At 40.1% G+C, this 26,352-nt stretch overlaps 1 protein-coding gene across 18 annotated transcripts in view; it reads left to right on the forward strand.

Annotated features, from left to right (window-relative positions):
* The window catches only part of EYA4 (EYA transcriptional coactivator and phosphatase 4), a 315,525-nt gene that overhangs the window by 37,838 nt on the left and 251,335 nt on the right, over positions 1-26,352 (forward strand). The window contains exon 1 of one of the 18 annotated variants that reach the window (XM_019831256.3): positions 43-144. The exons of 16 other annotated variants lie outside the window; for them this stretch is intronic. The gene's annotated coding sequence lies outside the window, so the exon portion shown is untranslated. Of the gene's footprint in view, positions 1-42; positions 145-366; positions 499-26,352 lie in introns of those variants that run through there. One more of the 18 variants, XM_045058062.1, reaches the window with a different exon arrangement.

Genomic DNA, 26,352 nt, shown 5'->3' on the forward strand with positions numbered 1-26,352 from the left:
TGGACCCAATGTCTCCTGCAGCTTGCCAGGGTCCGTGAAATTAGAGGCGCCTTGTCAGAGGAGTCGCGTTCATTGGCTCGGGATGCGGATGCCATGGAGGGATTATAACTTCTCCAAACGAAGGGACCTGGCTGCGGAGAGCAGGTTTTCTCTCGTTTCAGAGCTTGCTGGGGTCCCGGGTGGTTGTGGCCCTGGAAACGGCTCTCTGTTTTAGCGTGTGGTTCAGCGGGATTCGGAAGTAGACCGCGTGTGTGCTGGTGTTATTTTGCGCCACCCAGCAGCTAGAACTTTCGTTTAGTAGCACTTTAAAGATGTTTCTCCCTTTGTAAGCTAGCATTATTGGGAACAACTTGGAGCTGTAAGGAAGTTTGCGGACCGAGTGCCACGGCAGAGCCGTGGCGAAGCCGGAGAGCAGTCCCCGGTTGGGGTGGCAGTGTCTCTCCTCCCCATCACCCCTCTCGCCCCTTCTCTTGAAGGCTCGCGGGGTTCGTCCTTGGGGTGAGTGTGTGTGTGTGTGTGGAGGGGGGGGAGGGTAGTGTTTGGAGACAGTCCCCTGCCCCCTCGCTTCCCGCGCCTCTCTCCCCTGCACTGCAGAGCGGGCAGTCATTCATGAATCCCTAACCTGAGACCGGAGGAGGAAGGCGCAGGTCCCTGGGCCCTTCCTGCCAGGGGTGCAGAACAGCGACGGGGCGTGTGTTTTGGTTTCAGAGCAGTTCCACGTGGAGCATCTCCGTGTGCGTGTCTGTGTGTTGTGTACTTGATCTGTGAGGAGGTAACAGGAGTCTCGTGTTCAAACCCAGTGGGCCGTTGGCCATTAATTTGCTTTCCTGGCTGTCATTACAGACACTTCCAAAATCTGATACCTCAGAGAACCAACAGGTTAGGTTTCACATTAAGAGCTCATACTTAACAGTTTTCTTTCTCCCTTACCCCTTTTGGCTTGGCACCCTGGGATCAACGTAATTGATGTCGCGAAACATATCTTCTCGAATATGGCATTTTGTTCCTCTTCTCAGCGGCCACTTTCTGCACCCTCCTGCATTTGTCAGTTTCTGTGCGGGCTCCTTCGGGACTTAGGTGGGAGTCTTAGGAGCTTTTAACAACCGCGGGCTCACCTTTAGCAGCTTCTGGAGTTTCATTTACACTTAGGTGACTGGCAGGATTGGGAGTTGAGGATGGTTTTTGTTTGTTTGTTGGGTTGTTTTTGTTTTTATTTTTAATCCCCCCCTCCAGGACACCCCCAGGACAGGGATTGCACTTGATAACGTTTCCAGAACTTTGGTTTTAAACAGAAACGTTGCCTTTTTTTTTTTTTTTCTTTTTTCTTTTATAATGTTTGTGGCCAGCTTGTAGCTGAAGAACCAAAAACCAGGAAAGGGGGCGGGGAGAGAATCCTAAAACAAAATATTTGATACGTGGTATGGTGGGTGCGTTTTGGGGGACTGCGCTCAAAAGGCAATTGTGTGTGTGTGTTTTAAAATAACATTATCCCGAGAAATAAGTAGCAGTAGTAACAAGAGACAAACTGCTTTGTGTGGAGCTCGACTACCAGAATCTGACTTTTATGGCAACAATACCAAAGGCAGATATAACCGCATCCATTTTTATTGTCGTTATAAACCATAAAAATAGTTTGTTCCACCCGATTAAAAGTTGTAAGCCATTCAGAGCTAAACCAATTTTTAGAAATGACTGTTCAAGAAAGGAAGTTAAAACTTTTGACAGTTACAGCTTTGAAAGTAACATAATTAGATTATTTGGAAACTCCTTTTTTTTTTTTTTTTTTTTTCTGATTGGTAGGGACATAACCTTGTCTTTCAGAACAAGTGAAGGTCTAAAATCAGTGTAGTTTTGAAAAGCCTGTTTTTCTTTGTCAGTTACCTGAAAATAGTATTTTAATGTATTTATCCATTTTAATGTATTTATAATTAGAGGTTGTTTCACAGTCATAACAAGTAAGAAGACTGACTTGATTATGTTTTTTATTAGGAATTATTTCAGTGGCTATTAGATACTTAATTTCTCTTACAAAATGGAAAGCTTTAAGTAACTGTTTATAGCTAATATTTAAATACTGTGTTCAAATTTTTAAAAATTAAAGAAATAAAACATAAGATTTGTACAAGAAGAAATTGGTTCAGGAGCCATCGTTATTCTTATTAGAAAATATAGATGCTGCATTCTAGAGGATTTGTAGAAGCTCGTGGAAAAACTTGTCTTTGCATAAAAGTTTCTTTCTTGAAGGGAGTTTGGCAGATGAGTAGTTTGTCATGTTTTCTTTTAAGAAACCTCTTTGAATTAAAAAAAAAAAAGAAATCAAGTTATCCATTTCTAAGAGTTTCCTTTTTATTTATGTTGTGATTTGGGGTGTAAATAAATTTTACATACCCACGGGAAATAGAGTGTCCAGTTTCATGTTTTCAATCTCTGTTGCAAGTTCTAAATGACTGATGCCATGTCTAAAAATATATTTATGTGGCTTGGTATTTCATTTAAAAAAATGTATGCACCGAAATGAAATTATCCAGAATCTTCAGAAAAGCAGAACAGTAGAAGATCCATAGCGATTGTTATGAAGAGTTAGGATGTCGGAAAGTTCCAATTCTAACTTTCAAATAATGAGGTTAACTTATTTCACCCGGTGAAACCTTCCATTTTAATAGAGAATTCAAGAAGAGGGGAGATAATCCTTTTCAAGACTTAGTGAAATGTTAAGTAATAAGAGTGCAGGTATTTATTATGTTTTTTCATTATCTTTTTTTTCCCCCTATTAGGTAAATGCAGGAACACTGAACATTCAGTAGAAACAGGCCCCCTTTATAAGGAGTTTATTCACCATAGTTCTGTATTGCAGCTGCTGATCATATTTCATGGAGCTGTTAAAGCACTTAAAACCTAAAATTAGGTACTGTCTGGTTGTAAATATTTCAGATCCCTCATTTAAGAAACAAACAGAAAAGCGTGGTATCAAAAGTAGAAGATGTTTTGAATCTTCTCATTGAAAAACTGAACAAACCTTTATCAAAGACCTTCTTTTTCCGGTGAGAATGTAACCATGACAGTTGTTTTTAAATGGGTATTATTTTTACATAGTCTAAACTCTTATAATGTGTCTTCCTATAAAGTGTCTTAAACTAATTGTATTCAGAAATACAGTTGGGGGATTTTATTACAATGGTTACTAGGTGAATGAAATCAACACGGGAAGGAATGGACGAGACAGTTGCAGTGTACCTGCTTCTCTCATGAATGTTTCCTGGTGAACTAAGAAATGACATGATCTTTTAGGCATTTGTTCTAGAAATGGATGAGATGCAGTGGTGTATTTAATTGCAGTGTGTGTAATATTGCATTCAGTTAGATGTGTTTTAACACGGGGAGCCCTGAATATTCATTGAATTGTACGTGGAGCAAAACTTGGCATCATTTATTTTGAACTTGAGTGGAAGAAAATAAACAAGAAACACATATTCAAAAGCAGTGCAAGCAATTTTGATTGCTTTTAAGAGGTTTGAAGACTTTGTAAACATTACTGTCACCTAATATTACTCCTGGCACTGCACGTTAGTATATGCCTTGGTGATACGCCATTTTACTCTTGAAGTTTGTGATTCTTACCATGTATCCAGCTATGTTTTTGCTAGTAGAGAGGACTGAAAGTGAATACCACTACCCTTACTGCCCTAACTCCTTTTCTGTCTTCCAGAAAAAGAGATGAAATGCATTAATTTAAAAATAGAAACCATTTTGAGTTATCAAAACCACATTTTTATGGTAGTTTAAAATAGTTTCAGAGAGTGCACCTCTGGATCTCACTGTAACCTTTTCTGTCATTGAGAGGTGCTAATTGATCTTAGGTCACTGACATAATAGTATAGTTTGATATTTGAAACCGTTCAACATTGGCCTGGCCCTTTTCTCACCCTGAGATTTCAGTCCATGGCTGATGAATAACACCATATTAAAACGTCAGGAATTCTAATTTTTTTTCTCTCTATGAAACATTTTAATACAACATACTCATTTTTGAAGCTTTTATTTATGGACAATAAGTACATTTATTTCAATGCACCTTTGAGCTATGGGAGAAAGACTGATATTATCGTGTTAGGATTTTTTTAATATTTTTTTTCCACGGGTAGATATTTTTAGAGTGAAAATTTGAGGCAGAGTTTGATTGCTGTGATCACATTGGAATACTTTCAACGCAAAGTTGCGTTAAACTAGTATTGAATAGCCATCTCGAGATTTCGCACCTACAGTATATTTTCTTAGGCATGTTCATATCTTAAAATACATCTGAAAATAGAAATTGTCAGATTCGTTTTTGTAAAGTTGTCATTTTCCTTTCCCTGTAAATCATTCCCATTGTCAATGTCTGTCGTTATTCTCATCACAGCATCATAGCTGACATTTACTGAGGCTTTAAAGTGTGGAATAACCAATTTTATCTTTTCAACTCTACCATAAATTAGGTACTTTTATTATTCCCATTTGACAGGTGAGGAAACTAAGACCCAGTCATGCAATGGAGTGGAGCCAGGGTCCCAACTCTGCAGTCGGACCTCAGAGGTCTGATTCTCAAGGGCTGCATCAGGCAGTCGCTCCCAACAGTCATATATGAGTTCATTTTTGGTGCTTTCCGAACAGACATTTTATTTTTTGTATTATTAATTATGTATTTATTTAAGGGTATTAGAAAACTATGTAAAGTGACATATTGAACCTATAATTTAACAGATCATATTGTTGAAGAAAAAGACAGAAAAAGCATTGATGTAAAACAAGTTAAATTTTAGAAAGCGCCTATTTAAAGAAACAGATGAAGTAACAGTGAGTGAGCGCTCGGCTAAAATAGCCCAAATCATGGAAGTTGGTGGCAAATGACTGAATTTGGAGAAACTATTACCCTACAATGCTTCCCAAATGTCAGGAACTTATGAGCAGGTCTTTTTAATATTTAACTTACGTACCAACTTTTCCTTTGCTTTTCAAGCCTTATCCATTGGTTAGATGTTATTGATTTTGTTAGAGGTTATTGGTTTTGTTGTTGTTGTTATGATGTTGCTGTTGTTTTAAGTCTGAATGCTGGTTGTGAATCTCAAATCTACACATTTATCTTGAACCAACTAATAAAGTCTGCTTGATGAATTTCTAGAGGCAAGTTTAAATTGTAATGGGTCACTCATATTTTGGAAACACTTTCAGTTTGCATGGATATCATATCAGACTATATTTTTAAGGTTTTCTCTAGGTGAACACTTGCTTTGCTGTTGATAATCTGTTTTATAACTTTATTGTTTCACTGACACAGGGGTTTTCATTTATTTATTTATGTATGTATTTAGCCACAGACCCTTTTATTAAAGTGAAAACTGACACTCTGCCCACAGGAGGAATATTCACTGCCCTGAATGAAGCAGAACATGGGTGGCCCGTGAATCACTCACCAACACTGCCCTGCAACCATTGCCCGCTCCCAGTTTCTCTGAGGGTCTTTGAGTGTGTGAAAATCTCTGAAAAAAGGTCTTCTGAGAAAGGGGCGAATTCAGAGTACCTGCTGTATAACATGTTGAAATGTCATCCACTAAAAAACAAAACAAAAACAACTCTCAAATACCACAAAGTATCTCCAGTGTAATATGTGGGCAAAGGCATGCCTGCCCATCCTAGCATTACTTGGAATGTTCTTCTTAACCAATCTGCCACTTTATTTCAGTTTAGCACTTGGAAAATAAAAGTAGCCGGTATGTTTCCCACACGGAGGTCCAGGTCTGAATGAGGCACACTGAATTTTTACATGCAAATGTTTGCTATATTAGAGTATCTTTTTTCCTTTAATGACTTTCTGAAGAAACATCAGCAGTGGCAGAAATTGACATGCCCTTAGATTTTCACGTAAATTATTGCTGCCGTTTCTGTGATTCTTTCCTCTTTTCTTCCTAAAATGAAAGGGACATTTTGTAGTGAAGGCTACAATTAAATCATAAAAGTTTACATTCATATGCCATTAAGTTTAATTCTACTCACAAAAGCAATAGCATTCGATTTGAAATTCTATACTTAATCAGGTGGGTGTACCACATACTGGGAGAGCTTATTCTCTGAAAGGTCACATACACAATTCACAGACCTCTGCGTGTACCCTACAGAGTGATCTATTCGTTACAGTTCACCTCTGACTCTGAACTCCCCAATGTTAAAGGATTTGAAAAGAACTAAATGTTCTCACTAAGAGATTGAATACTTCTAACCTGATGTGCCTAGTGTGTTGAAAGTGATGATAACTTGGGGAAGTCAGCAGGTCTCTGAATTAGGTAATGCTTTTCACTTAAAAGTTTATATTTTAATGCAAATGTATATTCATGTATGAGTATGACTCAAGTAATTCTAGCCAGATTTAATCACAAGTGGGTGAGTCATGTTCAGATTCCCTTTTGCAGATTTTCTGTAATCTCAAACTTTGCTTCTAGTAGGTATCTTAGGAATGCAAACCTCAGAAATTCTGTCAAGAACAGCAATACTACTAAATTTGTTTACACGAATCTTTAGGTGTTCAGATGATGTTGCTGCTTTGTTTTTCTTAGTCGACCCAAGAAGAATTGTAACTTAGGTCCGTTTTCTCTCCTTAATTATTGCCTTTGGATTTTAAAGTCTTCATTGGTGAAGATACCTAACAAAATTATGGGTACCCATACATGATTTTTAAGTGCTTTTTCATTTTCAGTGTTGCTCAAGACATGTAAAAATTAGAGTGAAATGAATAGGTTTTTCCCTACCGTGTATTAATTTTGGAGACGTTGGGGCTTTTAGTCTCTTAGTACATTTTACTTTTTCTTGGCATACACCATTCACAAGGAATGGTTAACGGTAATAAGTGAATTAACCGTGGTAACCGAGGTCGCGGGTTTAATTCTCAGATGATCATATTAGCTTTTTGGGTGGACACATGTCCTCTATACACTTAGTCATATTGTCTTTAGTTTGGTCCTGGGGGACCATCGTGGATGATGCTGGACCTGTCTCCAAGACTCTCCTATCTATAAGATGTTCAACCACATTTGTTGACAATTTTTAGCAGGTACCTCTTGCACTTCAACATGATTCAGAAAAATTCTCTGTTGCCTCTAGGACAATTCCAAAATTCTTAGCAGGGAGTACAAGGCCTTTTGTGCCGAGAACCTTATTGCTCAGGTTGCCTTTCTCCTCCATCACCAGCTGGTCACAGGAATCTCTAGCAGTAGAGAGAACTGCAGTTTTCAAAGAAATACCCCGCGTCATTGCCACTTCATTGTTTTGTGCATGTGATTCTTTCTACCCGGAAGACAGCTCTTCTGCCCCTGAAACTTGCTTTTTTACTTCTTTTCCAAGACTGCAGACATCAAATGTTACCTCTTCTGGTAAGTTCATCTGTCCTCCAGAGGCTGAGTTGGATGTTTCTTTCCTTTTTGCTGCCAAAGCACCCAGCTTCTACCTTCAACCCAGCACCTGCCACATTGACATGTAATAGAGTTCATGAACTCGGATCCTGCTCTAGACCTGTGTGTTTACTGATGCACTTACTGGCATTTTTCATCTCCGTATTTCCAGTGAGCAGGGGGTCACTGTGGAGTGAATTTCTGTGGAGTGAAATGCGTAAGGAAAATGGGGATGAGAGCAGTGATGGTGAGACTGGACATCGTCTGTCATGAGATTGGGGGGCCCCATGAGCGGGGTAGCTGTGACCATGAGACGCAGGACAGCCTTAAGAACAACCTCAGGGATTTTTTGTATTAGCCCAGTAGAATTACGACTCTGAATCTAGGCCCAGCTTATAGGTATGTGTGTATGAGTGTAGAAATGTATTTATTTCCCTCATGACTCTTGAGAAGTCAGTGGTCCAGTGGGTCAGCCAAGGATCCTAAAGATCTTTGAAGATACGAGTATTTCCTTGCACTTGAAATCCGAGGGAGCTGATTCTTCTTATAGCATAATGATTAAGTACAAAGAATACAGAGGCAGGCTGCTTGGGTTCAAACCCCAGCTTTGACACTAAGGACTCTGGAATGATAAGCATGTGACTTAAACTGGTTTTGCCTCAGTTTTCTCCTATGGAATAGAACATACTCTGTGAGGTTCTGATGACAATTCAGTGAGTAAGTGTATGTGAAGTATTTAGAATGGTGTCTGATAAGAGTATTAGCTGCTATGATTATGATTGTTACTCTTCATCAGGTCACCCAAAATGTTCACAGAGTTTTAGAGCTGGAAGTCATTTTGGGGGTCATAGACTGGGGACTATAATTTGAGTCTCCAGTGGTCCAAGTGCAAATTTGGCATTCTTGGGTGATCTTGGCAAAGCTGAGGCTGTATTTGCAGCCCTGAGAGAAGACATTAGAGGGGCCCCAAACTGGGCTTTGGCCATTTATGTTGCCCAGAATTTCTTTTCACCAGTGCTTCCACATGCAGTATTCTAGATTTTTTTTAAGGCTTTGATTTATGGGGCTCTCCAACTTCCCTAAACAATTAATTTTTTTTAATGTTTGCTTGTTTATTTATTTACTTTTGAGTGGGGGAGCAGAAAGAGAGAGAGGGAGAGGCAGAATCCCAAGCAGGCTCTGCACTGTCAGTGTGGGCCTTGAACCCACAAAACGTGAGATCATGAATGACCTGAGCCGAAATCAAGAGTCAGATGCTTAACCGACTGAGCCACCCAGGCGCCCCCAGTACTGCTATGACTCTTATCTCTGCAGAGACAATAGGGGGTTATAAACACTCTGTTTCAGAATTTATCACTCAGTCCTTGGATTCAGATGTAATGAGTGTATAGCAGAGTGGGGCTGAGGGAGGAAGGGAAGTTAAAATAATTGTTAGTCGAGGTTCTGTTTTTATTGCTTACCTGGAACTTCCAGTTGCATCTGTCCTAAGAAAAATGTACTCATATGGATGTTGTACTTGAATCCCTTAGCATATGCAGCCCAGTGTTTCTCAGCAGTTGACACATAGTGTGACATTAGTCTCAGGTGTTCTCAAGCTCTTATTGGCATTTGGGGTTGATGATTGTTGGCGTGTGTATATGGCTGGCTGATGCATTATAGGGTGTTGAGTAGCATTCCTAGTCTCTACCCACTAGATGCCAGCAGCACCTTCCCTGGAGTAATGGCAGCATCTCCCCAGACATTGCCAGGCATCCTCCGGAAGCCGATTGTCCCCATTTGAGAACCCATGACCAAAGTAGATCTTAAGATCACTTGATTTGGTCAAGAGACTCCCAGGCATGAGCGGATCGTTCTATTTTCAGTCAAGTGTCAAGACTCTTCGTACCGTCCGCCTAACTTTAAATACAAAATCAAACAACTCTTATTGGTTGTGTTGATGGATAAGCTGTACGCAGATGGGATTTACAGATAGGCTTTACACAGACTTTTAAAAATATTTATCTATTGAGGCGCCTGAGTCGCTCAATAGGTTAAGCGTCCGACTTCGGCTCAGTTCATGATCTCACGGTTCGTGGGTTCGAGCCCCACGTCGGGCTCTGCGCTGACAGCTCTGTGCTGACACGGGGCTCCATCCCACGACCTTGAGGTCACGACCTGAGCCGAAATCAAAAGTCGGATGCTCAACCAGCTAAGCCAGCAGGTGCCTCAGGCTTTATATGGATTGACTACTTTTAGCATATTTTTTTTTTTCTGGGAATAATATATGAGTAGGGAGAGCAGAATACCCAGGGAAGTATATAGGAAGTATATATTTCTCTGACTCACCTTTACGTCTATTTTTTTTTTACTGTTGCTTATTAGTAGATACTGTTGATTCACTTTTAATAATGACAATTACCTATGTTTTTCCCACAGATGAATAACTCAGTCACAAGAAACTTGTATTTACTGTAGTGCCAGAAAAAATAAAGTTTCCTATAATCAAAACTGCCTAAGATTAAAATACTTAATACAATTATTTGTTCATTTCCGATGAGAAATTTTCAAATGAAATATGTCTTAGCTTTCAGTTTGTACCACAATTTCAGGATCTTGAATTCAATAACATTAGTCCAGTCCGAAGAAAGTGAAAATGAAAATATTGCATTAAGCACTCCTGTGATGAATCACCAAATCCAAACTTAGTTCTAATTCTATAGGTTTAATTTTGACAAACATTTTATCTGTGACCTCCTGTGTAGTTGAATGTAAGTAAATGTGACTGTGGTCTGAGTACCACCTCTGTCCTCTGCCTAGTTTAGCCTATATGAAAGATGTTTGAAGATCACTTAAACGAACAAAAAGGAACATAATGCTAATGTAAAGTGAGAGAGGAAAACGCCCTACATGAGTTTTGGATTGAATGTGAAATGTATTTTGAAGTATGAAATAGTTATAGAAATATAATTCGACTCATACTCCTATGAGGTCTAAACAGTAGATAATTCTTGTCATCTCATTAGTAATTGCAAAGATACTTGAAATTCTACACATATGTATTATCTAATTTAGTGGTTTTACTTTAATTATATTAGGCAGGTGATCATGTTACCTGAAAGCAGTCAAACTGACCTAGGGATTTCACGTCATTTACTAATTGAGGCTCAAGCAGGCAGGGCGGAAGAACCTGAAAACGTACTCTGTCTGTCTGTCTGTCTCATACCTCTCCTTGATTTATGCTTTAAGTTTTGAAATGTACTTTTAAGAGGGGAAAGTGGCTATGCATATAGCATACTGAATGTGGCCAAAATGTCTTTCTGTTTCCTAAGAGGAGAAGGACCTTGCTCAGCCACTTGTTGGCAGAAAGATGAATTGGATTCTGGGCCACCCAATGACAGATGGGGGTCATTCCAGGGGAGTTGGGGGGTTTGTCAGGGGCTTAAATCATGAGTTTTCAGTTTTCTTTTTTTTTTTTTAATTTTTTTTTAACGTTTATTTATTTTTGAGACAGAGAGAGACAGAGCATGAACGGGGGAGGGTTAGAGAGAGGGAGACACAGAATCTGAAACGGGCCCCAGGCTCTGAGCTGTCAGCACAGAGCCCGATGCGGGGCTCGAACTCACGGACCGCGAGATCATGACCTGAGCCAAAGTCGGCCGCTTAACCGACTGAGCCACCCAGGCGCCCCGAGTTTTCAGTTTTCAGATGATGGAGGAGAGTTCTGCTCCCTGTCTTGACAAGAAGTCCAAAGAAGGCGTAGCAACACTCAACTCCATCCAGGTGCTTTGTACCTGATGTTGAATAAGAAGCCTGTTCATTGGAGAACAGCCAACAAACCAGAGGTTTGGTTTTTTCGAAGGAACACTTCCTGGGCTCATAAATTAGGGAACCGCCCCCCCTCCAAGAATTTCAGGTCACATACCTACTTTCTCAGGTTGATTCTTTGTATAATGGGTCCTAATGTAAGACTTACATATTTTTATGAATGCTCTGTGTTACTAAGTACAATTAGGCACTTCCTTTTTGTCTCCCCGGGGTATTCTCTCCCCCCATTGTCTTCCACTGCCCCAGCTATCTCAACCTTCTCACATCTTACTTTTTTGCTGCCTACCTGTACAAAAAAATCTGCTAACTTTTCAAGGCTTAGCTCACATGTCACCTCCTCTGGGAAGCCATCCCTAAGGCTCAGGCAGAATTCATTCTTTTCTCTCTGTAATACCATAGCACCTTTTTGGGGCTGTTAATATCGAAACACATTGTGCTGTGGCTGATCATATGTGAATCGTTCTTCTAGAGAGATCCTGAACTCACTGAGGATAGAGATCATATCTTTCCCCCACTGTAGTGCCAGGACCTGGGCATATTCATGGAAATTCACTAACTGCACTATTCCATGCATGTCTTCACAGGACATACAGCCAAAGCCAGACGGCTACAAAGAAAATCCTGTTTACCGTTTAGAAACTGATTTTCTTTTTCTCATGGTCAAAGAAACACATTTATTGGTGGTGGTTGTTTTTTTATGATAACTTACTTGATATCTCATTTATACTAAGATATTATTATTTTCTAGAAGAAGAAAAGATCTATCCGGCATGAACTGGTGTTTTGAATAAACTAAAGTTAAAAAGACAGATTCTAGTCGAGGTTTAATAGTCTTTGTATTTCTGTTTTCCTCCGAAAACAAACTTCGGCCTCTCTGGTTGCTTTCTGCAGAGATGCACTGCATGTTATTTTGAAGAATTTTTAACCCTCAGAATTATGGACTTCATCTGAGAGGAAGCATGTTCTGTATTTGTTTATGTCAATGTTTCAAAATATGGGGACCAGAAATCCCAGATGTGTCTTAAAGTATGTGTGGCCTTTTGGTGAGAGAAATTAGGTCTTTTTTCAGGCACAATTGAGGAAGGAAAATTTTTTGTTTAGTTTCTAGTGGTTTGTTTTTAGGCATTTTCCACAAAAAGATGAGCAAGACCCTTCAGAACCACCAACTTGCTTATTTAGGGGGAAAAAAAAAACCCTCCCGTGTCCAAAAATAACATTAAATTAAAATGATTGTTTCCAATAGTTTCAAAAATTGTGGTTTTATTTCCTTGTATGAGTCACTTCTGAATGCAGTATGTGATTGCACTACATCATGAGGAAGCATATTTGCTGGATAGTTTAGTAAGTCACATTGTTTATCAGAGAATCAGATCAGAAGAGGAATTTAGCTTACCTCTCCGTTTTGCAGCGGGGGGGGGGGGGGGGGGGGGGGGGGGGGTCGGAACGGATTAGGGACGTTAAGTGGTGTCTTCAGAAAGAAGCTAAAAAGAGGACCTCCTCCTGGAGACACCCCAGTGCTTCCAGCTCTCTGAATTGTTGCCTTTATTTTCCTTTGGGCATGTCTGACAAGGAGTTGCAGATGCTGGAATCAGACCACAGTCTTTCTGTGTCCAGGCCCTGCCGCCATTCCTCAGCCGTGCAACCTTGGGGAAGTTGCTTACTGAGCTGCTGTAGGCCATAGCTCCAGGATGTGGACACGGGGAGTAATAATAGTACTTGCCTCTTGCCTCGTGGAGTTGCAAGGAATAACCCAGTTCATACAGGAAAAGACACTGAAAATGCTCGGAACATATTTTGAATTGATTTCTTTGAATAACCTGCTGAGTGTATTTAATATTCAAAAAGGGGACCTTCGTGCTGCTGAAGCAAGATTTTTTTTTAATCAATTTTTTCTTTTAAGAAAAGTAATTCATATGTTGGGTAGCACATTAAAACAGAGATGATAGAAATTATTTTTGAGGGGAATGACTGGAAGAAGGAAAGAGAGAGGCTTCTGGAATGCTGGTAATGGCCTTTATCTTGGTCCGATTGCTGATGACACGGGGTGCTTATTTAATAAATGTGTATCAATTGTTTACTTTTGATTTGTGTACTTGTGTATGTTTTACTGTAATAAAAAGTTAAAAAACACAGATGTATTTAAAGCAAAAAGTGGATGTCCTTCACTTTATTCATTTCCTCTAGATTCCACAAATCGGGGTAAATCGTTTTATTCTAGTGCACTTCCTTTCAGACTTTTTTTTCCAGACTTTTTTTTTTCCTGTACATATGTAAATGTAAGAACTATATGAGGTTGTAACTTATTTTTATTTTACGTTTGTTTTTATTTTGGTATCCTGTATGTTGAATACTTTCCCACGTGAGTACGTATAATTCCGGGTACTCCTATTTAATTTATGTGTATGTTTTACGATGTAACTGTTCCCTTCTTGGTGTATACTTAGGTTGCCTGCAGTTTTTTCTTATTATGAATAGTGTTGCAGTGACGATTTTTATATAATTCTCTGTATATCTCCCACAAATTCCTGGAGGTAAAACTCTACATGCAGGATTAATGGGCAAAAAAATATGTGTATATTGCATAGATGGTCCCGAAAGATTTTTCCAAGAAGTTATAACACCTTGCATCCCTATGATGATGCTTACATCTCCCTCATAAAAGAGATGGGCAAAATGTATGCTCAATTTAACACTGTAATAATTTGTGCTCTAATTCATAGGAAAGCTAATAGTAGTAAATTCCTTGAGACTCAAACACTAATTGGAAGTGTTTAGTGATAAGAGCAAATCGTTCTATTAACCCCATATATAACAAATCTATGTTATATACAGTTAATATCTCATTTAAGAATTGTTAAATGAGTAATTATGTGAGTAATTATTGTGTTTATTCATAGTTCTTTAACTAATTGGTAGGAAGAAAAATGCATATATGTCCTATTCGTGACCTGGTTTTCCTCAGTACCATAAAACATTAATAAGAATTATTAGGAGAAGTGGCTCTAACTCATATGTTGTTGATGAGAATTTATGAGGAATTACGTATCATTATTCTGTTAAGAGCCAACTATGTGCCAAGGGCACATTCTAAGCACCTCGCATATATTGCTGTAGCTTTTTAACATGTATTTGAAAAGGATACACATGTATTATTATAAGTGAGATTACTCCATCCTGAATGTATGTTGATAAATAATACTATATGCCAAAATATTAACTGTCATATCAATGTACTAATTTGTAAATCTGTGAAATGTTATAATCTGTTTAATGTGAAAATTAAATTTAATGTCTCAAAATCCAGAAAATTGCTACTCAAGTCCTGACTACCGCAATGTGATACATGAAGTTTAAGATGAAGTATATTAATCAGTTGACTTCATTGTTCGAATCTCCTATGTAGAAAATTCTGTTTCCAGAATAGTCAGTTCTTACAAGTTCTGGTTAACCTTTAAGAGTTATCTATTATCTTAAAAGAGTAATCCAACTCAAAATAGCTAACCTATTCCTCTAGCAGTGGATAAATATGGCTATCAATTTTTGTGGGGTTTTTTTCCTGCAGAATTTCCTGTTATTCCAAGGGACTCAATAGGACTTATGCACATAAAACTGAAAATTATATTACTACAGGGAAACTGCCTTGTGCCTTTGAGAAGGAACTCTCTTGCTAACTTAAGTACTATATGTGTGTAGAATAGCTAACATTTTCCTCCCAAGAAATTTCATGTATGCAGTTAAAACACTCTTAAATTGATTAAGGATTTGTTATATATTTCCAGAAGCACTCAAGAGTACTTTTATGGTTATAAGAGTAGAGTGCATTAGAATGCCAGAAACCAGCGAATACGCTAGAGGCCTTCAAAACCATGCCCAACATTCCTGACTGTACCATATAAACATGTGGGGCAGCCTGGAAAAACAAAACAACTCCCCATCCCCCCCAACAGAGGTAAACCTATGATGATAACACTTCAACTGGCTTAAATATTAATTTGATACTTTTTCTGTTAGAAGTAATTTTTATTACCTAGCAAACGGAATGGAGAAGTAATAAATATGACTGGTATTTCTTTCTCAAGTATCATTTTACATTAGATTTGACTAGTTACCTTTATACTTTTTCGAAAGCGTATTATGGAACTACCACAGTATTTTGCCTATTAATCAGGGAAGCTAAAAAGCGTTTTATAAATGTTGAATCAAAACCTTCACTGCAGTGAGGGAATTAAATTTCAAGCAATATACTCCTTTTATAGGGTGAGAAACTGAAGTATGGAGAAATTACAAGATTTTCCCAAAGCCATACATTGAGTCAGGGTAGACATAGAAATCTACAATTCTGTTTGCCTGATTCACCCTACAATTTCATGAGATTAAAGTTGTCTATTTCCTGACATGTGCCTGAGGAGCGTTTCCTCATTCATTTGCTGGTTCATTCATTCACTTCTTAGTTTATACATTATATAGGAATCAGTGTTTTTGCAAGATACAATCTTGATGTAGGGAGTGTGAATAATATTTGAATTTATCTATCTTTGATATTTTCTTTGAAGAAACTTGTATTTTTTTTTTCACGACCATGAAAGAGAAATTAAGGCATTCAACAATAGGTTGGATTGTTCAGGGGTGGGCCACAGTAATATCTGTGAGGAACGCCTGAAGCTTCTTTAGGAGCTAATACATTCTGTTCAAGGGCTTGAACAAGAACTTGGCTGCAGCCCTAGTTAGTCCTGGAGCAGAGTGGTGGCCAGAAGAAACCATATTACCCATCAGGTGTATGGAAGGGACCAGTGTCCACATCTCTACAATCTCTTCTATTTGGTTTGATCAGGAGAGGGGAGATATCCTGCTTCCCTGTCATTTTCTCGAGTTTCAAATCTCACATTTTTAATTCTTATTTATTGTGATCTTTTTCTTCCTAGTTTAACCAGTATTTTCCGAAACTTTCTTCACCCTTTTCTTTTTTGTTTCCCTTTCTTTTCTTTTTTCTTTTTTCTTTTTTTTTTTTCTCCAAGCTGCATGAGTCCTATTTAAAGGAAATAGTATTTCTCTGGGTCAGACCTCACTTCTCCTTGATTGAACAGCTGGTGCCACAAGTAATGTCAAATGAGGAAAGTATCCAGCACCTTCCCCCCGCGCTCCGCCCCCTCCCACACAGTGCCCTATAACAGAGAATCCAAGTAATATAAAGGGGTGCCATCTGCCCTCAACCTTTTCTACAGAGTTTAGTGGACACTGTTTTTGGTTTGTTTGTTTGTTTTCTTGTTCTTTGCTTGCTGCTCTGAGACTTAGGGCTGAAACTCAGTTCCAGCTTATGGCTCACCAGCTCTTTCCTTGGAAGAGTTCTTTCCCAGGAGGCTCTTCAGGCCCAAGAACACTTGGAGCCCTGGGAGCCTAACCCATAGATTCTACAAACAAGCCCAGGCACGTCCAAGTCCTAGGCAAACCAAACCTTCCAGTCTCTTAAACATTAGTCTTTTCTATGATTTTCCTGAAGTATAATTCAGTCTGTAACAAACAAGCAAATGAACAGAATCTTAAGGTCTTTCATTCTTCCTGCTTTGAAAACTGATTCCCATTAATTTCCAATTCTGCTAATTGGGTTTCCTTTTCATTTTTGTCTGGATATTAATGTGATATTTGGTATACATTAATGCTGATCTGTACTAATTTAATGTCCATTTATAATTGAATGGTTTAAAGATAATGATGCACTATGACCTAGTTGATATCGGTCTTCCATTTAATGCATTTCCTAGGCAATTATGCATTCTTAGCAATTGTGGCTGAGTGAATTCTCCCATAATCCCTGTTGGGAAACAAAACTTTTTTTTTTTTTTAAAGATGTGGTCTTATGAACTAGAGGTACTTAACTTGAGAAAAAAAGATTTAGAGGTGACGTGAATGGTAGCACTCTCTTAATATCTACCCTACATATTAAAGCAGGATTCAGTTTATGCTTTGTGACTCTGATGGGCAGACTAGAGTGGAAATTCGGAATGATAGATTTAAAAACTAATATATAAGGAAGAATTGAAAATGAAGAGAGGAAGAAGGAGGTGATTCTCCTCACTGGAGCTAAGAAGCTTCAAATGTTGTATCTGCAGACTCATATGAGCACTCTGTAAATAAACCTCACTTATTTCTATATTCCTCCAGATCCCAGGACAAAGAAATAACAGAACATACACGGGTGCACAATATGGGATTGAACACCACCACCAAATTTATTAGACCTGTTATTTTCTGAATTCCTAGATCTTGAGCCCTTAAAACGTTTTTGGATTTTTAGAAGCTATAATGACAGTTTTTTTTGTTAATGTGATTCTACTTGGATTTTTTTTTTCCTCCTTATTTTGAGAGAGGGAGCATGAACAGGGGAAGGGCGGAGCGAGAGGGGGACAGAGGATCCGAAGTGGGCTCTGCACTGACAACAGCAAGCCCGATGCGGGGCTCGAACTCAAGAACACGAGATCATGACCTGAGCCAAAGTTGGGTGATCAACCAGCTAAGCCACCCGGGTGCCCCACTGTGACTCTACTTTGAATGTGGGTATAAAGTCAGTGGATCCTACAGGGGGATTTATTGAGAGGAAAGAAGGTACTCAAGCTTTCCTGAACCCAGCCTCAATTAAAACTCCGGATTCAAAAAACAAAAAACAAAAAACAATTTAAGTGTCCCAAATTTTAGGAAGGCCAGTAGCATCATATTTGATTAAACCCCTAACTAATATTCACTGTGGACATAATTCAAGCAAGTAACTTGTTTTAGATAAGTCAGATTTATTGTTATATTTTAAGTTTTTCATGTTTACTTTGTTATGTACTAGATTCTGCACACCCCCCGCCTCCCCCAAATAAAAAGGAAGACTCTCAGTGGTCACATCTTGATTCCTGAGACATTGGTGATATGGAAAATTTTAGAGAAAAACATTTGTGTTTGTGTTGTTGTTTTTTTTTTTTGTTCCCATTAATTTCACTTCAGGGGCTAAATACTTCCCGCGTATTTTCTGTTAGCTTATTTGTTTGTGTCATCTTCCTCACAAACTGTTTCCTTAGCTAAATGTAATTTGATATTTAATTCATTCATTTCTTTCTGGAGATTTCAGTGCATATACTTCAAAAACACTTTTTATGGGTTTTTTTTTTACCCAAATTTGTGTATTTATCTTTCGCAGTGTGAGGTTCCTTTAATTTGGTTTCTGTTCCTTCTATTTCTTTGGTTTAAGCATACTGACATTTTTCAGGTTTTCCTGTAATCTCAGATTTTGGGTCCCAGTTTCCCTGTTGTTACGTTTCTGTCTGTCTCTACGGTGTTTTGTTTCCTTACGTAGCTTATCATTTTTGATGAATTTCTCTCTCAGAATCTTTTGTGCCCCGGGAGCTAATTTTGCATTTACTTTCCCTGGAGTCTAGGGATTTCAAGCCTCTGGATCAGTCCTGCTTGTAGTTTTTTGGTTTGAGGTTTCCATACCAGAGATACAGTAACAGTTCAGAATTTACATTTGAGCAAGACTGAGGTTTTGATTTATCTCAAGTAATTACTTTCTTTTACTCTCTTCCCAAAGGCTCCATCATATGACAGGCTTCCTTGCTGAGTCAGATGGCGGGCTGAGTTTCCTAGCCCTCTTTCAATGTAAGGGACAGAGTTTTCAGACTTTGTTTTTATACACTGCCTCTTGCTTTTGTTCCCTGCCCTTCTCTATAAACGAAGATAATGACAACAAACGCAATAATACACAAAGAATATCTTTTCCTCTCAACTTTCCACATGGAACATTTTTCAAGAATCATGGGTGTGACACCTGAAAGTCATATTTGCCTTAGGAGTTATAATCACATATTTTCAATGTCCTATTGATTTGTCTTTATTATTATCATGCATATCTACCTTTTCTCCATGTGTCTACCAGCTGCCACATCAGTTCGGGTTCCCTTGACTTCTTACCTAGATCAGTGCAACGGCTTCGAGCGGCCCCTTAATTCTGGTGACTGTTCATCTTGTTTTTCAAAAATCCAAAGTAGATGTGTGGTTGCAGTTTTATGACCGATGTCTTCCTTCGTTTGCATTATGACTGTATAAAAATATAGTCAAAACCCACTGTATTTATCCACTGACATTTAGCTCCTCACTCCTGCTTTTACCAGTTCAAAACTTCTTCCTGGAAATGTTTTCTTTTCTCTTTCACATACCCATCTATAATTCTTCTCCTGACAGTATCAGTCTCTCAACACTAAAGAAACCAGTCCCAACTTTGATGTTATGTTGAATGGCAAACTAAAAAGGGGTAAACGGTAATGGCAATAATGTAATTAAGATATTGTTCATTTTTGCAAACTTACGTAAGTTCAGAGAGTTGCTCAAAGACTGGTGACTTTTGGCTGCTATCTAAACATAGATAGTTAATGTAGCTTCTGGAGATCACTAGTTAATATAATATTCTTAGAGATGAGTTAAAAATCATTACATTTCCATAGGAAATTGCATATATAATACTTCACTTTAAAGTAAAAATATTAAGATGTTTTAATTCATTATATAGAGAGCAAAATGAAAAAGCAGAGATTTGCTTCCACTCTGTCTTGAGTAATCAAATGGCTTGCATTTTTGAAATACAGGATTTCATTTAATCCCAGCAAAATACAATACAGGTATTACTATTGTCCGTATTTTATGTATGAAGAGAATAATAGAGGCATTAATTAACTATCCCAAGGCCATACCCTTATCCAGTGGTAACACAGGGACTCACGTAAAGAGAACTGTTGTATTCCAGAAGTCTTTACTTGTAATCAGTAAGTTTATATTCCCTCTAGCATTTATACCTCTAGGGTGTCAAGAGGTGAATACTAAATTTAGGAGATGTATTTTTAAATCCTTTCAAGGTGCACCAAATTTTCCTCAGGAGGGGCATAAAGTCATCAGGTATGTGTTAAGTAATACATAGGGTCAGTATATTCTTTTTCTTTAATTTTTTTAACGTTTATTTATTATTGAGAGACAGAGAGACAGAGCATGAGCAGGGGAGGGGCAGAGAGAGGAGGAGACACAGAATCCGAAGCCGGCTCCGGGCTCTGAGCTGTTAGCACAGAGCCCGATGCGGGGCTCAAACCCACAGACCATGAGATCATGACCTGAGCCGAAGTTGGACGCTTAACGAACTGAGCCACCCAGGCTCCCCAATGTATTCCCTATGAGAAAAGGTTCCCAGGTGTGGAAGAAAGGTTTATGGCTGAGGGAAGCAGACTATTTATAAGAAGGGACTCACATAGTTTTCCTGCCAGCCTGCAAGATAGCCAGAGCTCGATGAAGTGTTATGGTACACACAGTGCCCAGCAGAGCCATTGTGAAGTTCGCTGGGGAGGAACAACAGAAGCAGTACATGAACTTGCGGCATCTGCTTGAGGGTCTGTAGGGTAACAGGAGTTGCTCAAGCTCAGAGTTCTTTCAGAAGTTTCTCTGGGACCGTCTGGTTGTAACTAGGTCTGTGTTTTCTAGGATAAGCAGCCAACCGTCCACAATTAACAAACACAAAACAACGCAGACAAACTTGGCTGGCCCTGCTTATCAGAAATCAAGCGATCGTAATTTATAACTCCAGGAAGATCATTGCCAAAAAAAAAAAAAAAAATGACTCTGTCCCTCGTGACCCAAGCGATTATCATGACATTGAACTAACTGGTTATAATTTTAGCATGAGAAATTAACCCCATCATTATTAATCACCTTGTGTTTAAGGGACTGTTTTGCAAAGTCCACGCTCTGTAAACAGTTCAGAATAGCTCGGCATCTGGTTTGGCTTCATTTAAGGAGATAGCAGCTCGGCAGACTGCGCCTTACTGTTCACCCGGATCTGTTTCTTGGACACCTTTGCTGTTTTCCTTTTGTACAAGTAGGGAAGAGAGTCACATGCACGGTCAAAGAATGCCCACGTCCACTCTGATCAGTTGGCTGTAGAATTGGAGCTAGGTGTTCTTTGTGCTGTGAGCTTCCCTCTCTGGCGCGCTGCCTCGGCTGTTGAAAACAGCCAGTGCTTGTCCAGCTTCACAGACCCATTCGTGAAATTTGCAGGCCAGTGTAGGTAACTTGGTACCTGGGATGTGAAAGCAATGCCCTTCTTAACCGTTGGATTCCAGCTATAATATCTCGATAATGTAATGCTAATTAACATACATTGTTAGACTTCCTAGACAGTTGCACTTTTATGTTAGGCAAGATGCTCAATAAAGGAGGGAACGTAACTGAAGATTATGAAGATAGATCATGGAGTCCAAGGAAGAACTGAGCAGCCACCCAGCAGGAAGGGGCATAGAAACAGCTGAGACGTCAAGAGTAATGAGACCCAGGTCCTTAAATTCTGCCAGGACTTTCTTGCCATCCTCTCTTTTGCCACTCTTTCTGGGTCACTTCCCTTCTGTCTCTCTCGAGCCGACCAGGTTGATCCACATGTCTGTAACGGGTGCCCAAGTTTTATATCCTAGAAATGTTGCCACCGCAGGAGGACTAGCCTGGTACTCTGCCAGACTCACACCCTAAACAACAGGAAGGCATTGTGATATGTGTTAGATAGAAGTAATTTGGTGTGAGTGGGAAAGAACTGTGGAATCGAACGGGTCATGTGCTGAATGTTGAATGGGGATCAGCAAAATAGCTGCATATCATATATTTATGTTGCCCCCCCCATGTAAACAAGGTGTAATTTTCTACATGTTTCCGAAAATATACTTGTCCTTTGAAAATCTGAAGGTCAAACAATAGCTTAGCCGTTCTGAATGATAGAATGGAATGGAAGGATACCCTCCCCTGGCCCAGGAAATTCTGCACATGGACATAGACTCTTCAGAGCCCCCCCCCCCCCCCCGAGTTTAAAGGCAGCCTTGTCAGTGGTCATGGGTAGGACTGTCCACGTACCTCCCCCTGCATTCAGGGTCTGCACAGGGGCTGGGACCAAAGTTTGGGCAGCCCGGTCATCTTACGTCTTTTCCTAAGGCTATGTTAGGCATTTGGAGCATGGGTGGGGCTTGTAGTCTTTTCCCCACTTGTGTTTTCTCTGCACTGGGGCAGAGCCTGTACTGTGCACACACCCTCCCAGGAGACTCCTGGTACAGTTCCCAGCCCTTGGCTGCAGGGCACTGCGATGGATGTGTTGGTAGTGATAGGGGTAAGGGAATGGTGAGCACAGTGGAATGCAGGCTGGTGGAGAACAGTGGGGTTGTCCCTCAGGAAACCCCCCCCCCCCGGGACAGCAGTGGCCCTGGGGAACAAAACCAACTGACAAGTGGTTATCCTTCGTAGGATTCTGTCTGCTACTGCCTGCCATAGCTTCAAGTAGATTGATTAAAGAATTTCTGGTTTATCTTAAAGATAGGGTACAGCTCTGAGTTGTTTTTTTTTAAGAGAATCCTTTTAGGGGGCACTTGGGTGGCTCAGTTGGTTAAGCGTCCAACTCTTGGTTTTAGTTCAGGTTATTATCTCGTGGGTTTGTGGGATCGAGTCCCACATCAGGGATTCTCTCTTTCCCTCCCTTTCTGCCCCTCCCCCCCCAAATAAATAAATAAACTTAAAAATAAAGGAGAACCCATTTAGATCCCTACTTTATTAAAAAAAATTTTTTTTTCCAACGTTTATTTATTTTTGGGACAGAGAGAGACAGAGCATGAACAGGGGAGGGGCAGAGAGAGAGGGAGACACAGAATCGGAAACAGGCTCCAGGCTCTGAGCCATCAGCCCAGAGCCTGACGCAGGGCTCGAACTCACGGACCGCGAGATCGTGACCTGGCTGAAGTCGGACGCTTAACCGACTGCGCCACCCAGGCGCCCCTAAAAAAATTTTTTTTACATTTATTTATTTTTGAGAGAGAGAGAATGGGGGGGGGAGGGGCAGAGACAGGAGAGAGGGAGAATTAAAGCAGGCTCCCGAGCGTCAGCACAGAGCCCGACGCAGGGCGCGAACCCACAAACCGTGAGATCGTGACCTGAGCCGAAACCAAGAGTCGGACTCTCAACCTACTGAGCCACCCAGGCACCCCTAGATCCCTACTTTAAAGTGAAAAGAAAACTCCCTCAAAGGAGCAGCTCTGGAGGATAGGTGACCCTTAAGATGCTCTTGGTCCCATCTGGCCAAGAGCCATTGATGGCTTGAACTACTGTAGCAACATCAAGGAGAGAAACATGGAGCTATTTCAGTGAACCCCAGTGGGTATTGATAGCACTGGGTAGCTTAGGGACTGGCGAGGAGTCGCCAAGGAGTCAGTGACAAAGCCCAGGTCTGGCTTTCATGGCTGGTAGCAGGCTGTGTCTTGTGGGTACATAATCCAGAAGGGTACTGTTCCCATGTGCAGCTCAACCCGTGCCAGCCCTGGCACTGAAGGCCACCCCCTTCACGTTCACATTTACTCAGCCAGAGTAAAGCATGTGTGGACAACCTAGTTTTTACCGAAGGTTTGACTGGAAAGATCAATCTAGAAGGTGAGGGCTGCATCCCACAAACTCTACAAACTTCTCAGAAGTCTCTCAACGTCTTCTCTTTGCTGTCACCACCACTGGGACCAGCCCTCGGGACTGTGTTCCATTTCTGAGAATTGTTGTAAAACCTTACATATGAATATCTAAATTGGAAAAATTGGTGTTTTTTTGTTTTTTGATTCTAATGTTCCAAGACTCAAGAGTTTATAGCCCACTTCTAGAGCAGAGTTAAAGCAAAGGATATCATCCATTTTTCTGTGTATTGAGAAGCTAACTGCAGGAGAAATAATTTCACATGGAATGGGTGGGGTTGCTATTATTCCTGTTTTAAATTCACCTTTTCTGGGGCAATGGCCTTGAAATAGAGCTGGGACCTAGATTATTGCCTCATAAAACAGCAAGAGGTTATTGTTATTCCTTAATTTTATATCTTTGTTATGAGGTAACACTTCTCTTACTTGAGTTAAAGAGTGTTCTTGTCCTTTTCTTACATATTTGTGAAAACGAAATGTTAAAAGATTTAGCATAACCACCATTGCTAAATTATGATGTAAAATAATACTGTGTCCGCAATTAGCCTAGGTAGTTTTACTTGGTTCCGTAATATAAAATCAGTGGGCTCATAATATTTTAGTACCTTAGTGTGTTTGGCAAAAAAAGAAATTCATGTTACCATAAAGAAGTTAAACTAAGTAACAATCTCAATTTTAAGGAAACATAAAGCAAAGTATTACGTTGTAACATGGAACGTTAATGCAAATAGCTTCCCAACTGGAATGTTAAATCAATTCTCAGTGGGCGGTTAACAAAAAAAAAGGCTAGTTTTTGCTTAATTCTCTCTTATGTTCCAACATCTTTTCTGAAATCTTAATTTTTAATTTCACCCGAGTTATTACCAGTGCCCTGAGATGGTGGTCTTTCTAGAAGATGATTACTTGTTTCCTAATGATCAATATCCTTAATTTATTTTTATTTTTATTTATTTTTTAATTTTGTAGTGTTTATGCATTTTTGAGAGACAGGGAAAGAATGCTAGCAGGGGAGGGACAGAGAGAGAGAGAGAGAGAGAGAGAGAGAGAGAGAGAGAGAGAGGGAGGGAGACACAGAATCTGAAGCAGGCTCCAGGCTCTGAGCTGTCAGCACGACACAGGGCTTGTACCCACAAACCAGGTCAGATCCTGACTTGAGCCAAAGTCAGACGCTCAACCGACTGAGCCACCCAGGCACCCTTAATATCCTTAATTTAATTGTTAAGTGTCCTTTCTGGAAATACTACATTTAAACCTTGATAACATCTTAAAAATCATTTTAGTGTGGCAACTGTACGTGTGTTGTGGGTTGAATTGGGTCCCCTAAGAGATATGTTCAAATTCTAACCCCCTTACCTGTGAACGTGACCTTACATGCAAGCAGAGGAAATCAAGTCAAGATGAGGTTTTACCGGATTAGGGTACGTTCTAATCCAGTGACTGGTGTATTTAGAGGAATAGGGAAATTTGGACACAGAGGCACACATACAGAAGCAGGCAGGGGGGTACTGTTGGCCATGGAAGCAGAGATTGGAACGATGCATCTACAAGCCAAGGGATGCCAGGGATCGTCCGCAACAGCAGAAACTAGGAAGAGACAAGGAATGATCCCTGGGCCTGCCGGCACCTCAGTTTAGGACTTCTTGCCGTCAGAACTATGGGAGAATAAATTCCTACTGGTCAGAGTCTCCCATTTGGTGGTACTTTTTTTTTTTTTTTTTTAATTTTACAGCAGCCCTGAGGAGTACTTGGCTAGTGGGTTATCCAGGGAGTGAGGAGAAAATGCCTCTAAAGAGATGGTCTGCCGTATTTCCCCCTGGGAGGGTGGAAGAAGGGCTCGCAAAGCGGGCAGCAGTTGGACTAGGGGCCCGTGCTTACTGTGGTACGCCCATATCCAAGGGAAGCCTGAGCCGAGTGGTCTTGGTGATGGGTGGGGGGTGGGGAGAGTACACAGGGCCAGGGATTGGGATGGAGGTCTTGGAAGATAGGAGGAGCAAGCAAGAGGTCAGTAAGTATCCCGGACGAGGATGAAAAACCCAGATTAGACGGGAGGAACCAATTCGTAAGAAGACAGGGGGAGGGGGAGAAGAAAGAGGGAGGAGGTGTGAGGTAAGGGGGTTTTCCAGGCACCATCTCTCAGGCCCACTCCCGACCCAAAAAGATAACATCTGCAGTTTTGAACTCCCCGCCTGCTTATCTTCCTGAGTTCACATGCATGCTGCTGCACCTTTCAACGTGCTTAGGACTTAACCCCTGGTCTTCCCATCTCGTATATGCTTTTAAATTGGGCTGTTCTTTAAAGTGACACGTTTCTGGTTTTGAAGTGTATTTAATCACTGTCTTGCAGAGACTGTCACCTACATACAAGTTACATTACCATTTTATGACTTTTAACTCTCAGGATTGAAAAACATCTTTAATCTGTATCGCTGCGTTCGTATATGCATAAAACAATTTACAATGTACATTGTAAATGTGCTTTGTCATTTAACGTCTTGTATTCTAATAAGGAGAAGTAACAGGTTTGTTGTAGAAAACACAACACAGGAAAGAAATTAAAGTCATGTCTAGGGGCGCCTGTGAGGCTTAGTGGGTTGACCATCTGACTCTGGATTTCAGCTCAGGTCACGATCTCA

The sequence above is a fragment of the Felis catus genome, chromosome B2 (assembly GCF_018350175.1).
Source record: "Felis catus isolate Fca126 chromosome B2, F.catus_Fca126_mat1.0, whole genome shotgun sequence".
Taxonomy (NCBI): Eukaryota; Metazoa; Chordata; class Mammalia; order Carnivora; family Felidae; genus Felis; species Felis catus.